Consider the following 2,685-nt stretch of genomic DNA (forward strand, 5'->3'; position numbering starts at 1 on the left):
ATTTAGATGCACTACTGTTCCACTGGAGGTCATAAGGTGAATGCACCAATTTGTAAGTCGCTCTGGATAAGAGCGTCTGCTAAATGACTTAAATGTAAATGTAATGTACATACATACATACATACTGTACATACATACATACTGTACATACAAACTGTACATACATACATACATACATACATACATACATACATACATACAAACTGTACATACATACAAACTGTACATACATACAAACGGTACATACATACATACATACATACAAACTGTACATACTGTACATACATACATACATACATACATACAAACTGTACATACTGTACATACATACATACATACATACATACAAACTGTACATACTGTACATACATACATACATACATACAAACTGTACATACTGTACATACATACATACATACATACATACATACAAACTGTACATACTGTACATACATACATACATACATACATACAAACTGTACATACATACAAACTGTACATACATACAAACGGTACATACTGTACATAAACTGTACATACATACATACATACAAACATACTGTACATACATACATGCATACAAACTGTACATAAACTGTACATACATACATACATACAAACTGTACATACATACATACATACATACATACATACAAACTGTACATACTGTACATACATACATACAAACATACTGTACATACATACATACAAACTGTACATACATACATACATACAGTACAAACATACATATATACATACATACATACATACATACTGTACATACATACTGTACATACAAACATACTGTACATACATACATACATACTGTACATACAAACTCTACATACATACATACTGTACATACAAACTGTACATACAAACGGTACATACTGTACATACAAACTGTACATACATACATACATACATACTGTACATACATACATACAGTATATACAAACTGTACATACATACATACTGTACATACTGTACATACATACATACTGTACATACATACATACTGTACATACAAACTGTACATACATACATACATACATACATACAGTACATACAGTACATACAGTACATACATACAGTACATACATACATACATACATACATACATACATACAGTACATACATACAGTACATACATACATACAGTACAAACAGTACATACATACATACAAACTGTACATACATACAAACGGTACATACTGTACATAAACTGTACATACATACATACATACAAACTGTACATACATACATACATACATACATACATACATACAAACTGTACATACTGTACATACATACATACAAACATACTGTACATACATACATACAAACTGTACATACATACATACATACAGTACAAACATACATATATACATACATACATACATACATACTGTACATACATACTGTACATACAAACATACTGTACATACATACATACATACTGTACATACAAACTCTACATACATACATACTGTACATACAAACTGTACATACAAACGGTACATACTGTACATACAAACTGTACATACATACATACATACATACTGTACATACATACATACAGTATATACAAACTGTACATACATACATACTGTACATACTGTACATACATACATACTGTACATACATACATACTGTACATACAAACTGTACATACATACATACATACAGTACATACATACATACAGTACATACAGTACATACAGTACATACATACAGTACATACATACATACATACATACATACATACAGTACATACAGTACATACATACAGTACATACATACATACAGTACAAACAGTACATACATACATACAAACTGTACATACATACAAACGGTACATACTGTACATAAACTGTACATACATACATACATACATACATACATACATACATACATAAGGAATACCTAGGATAGGATAAAGTAATCCCTCTCACCCCCCTTAAAAGATTTAGATGCACTACTGTTCCACTGGAGGTCATAAGGTGAATGCACCAATTTGTAAGTCGCTCTGGATAAGAGCGTCTGCTAAATGACTTAAATGTAAATGTAATGTACATACATACATACATACTGTACATACATACATACTGTACATACAAACTGTACATACATACATACATACATACATACATACATACATACATACATACAAACTGTACATACATACAAACTGTACATACATACAAACGGTACATACATACATACATACATACAAACTGTACATACTGTACATACATACATACATACATACATACAAACTGTACATACTGTACATACATACATACATACATACATACATACAAACTGTACATACTGTACATACATACATACATACATACAAACTGTACATACTGTACATACATACATACATACAAACTGTACATACTGTACATACATACATACATACATACATACAAACTGTACATACTGTACATACATACATACATACATACATACAAACTGTACATACTGTACATACATACATACATACAAACTGTACATACATACAAACTGTACATACATACAAACGGTACATACTGTACATAAACTGTACATACATACATACATACAAACATACTGTACATACATACATACATACAAACTGTACATACATACATACATACAGTACAAACATACATACATACATACAGTACAAACATACAT

This window comes from Oncorhynchus nerka, linkage group LG17 (genome assembly GCF_034236695.1).
Source record: "Oncorhynchus nerka isolate Pitt River linkage group LG17, Oner_Uvic_2.0, whole genome shotgun sequence".
Classification (NCBI taxonomy): domain Eukaryota; kingdom Metazoa; phylum Chordata; class Actinopteri; order Salmoniformes; family Salmonidae; genus Oncorhynchus; species Oncorhynchus nerka.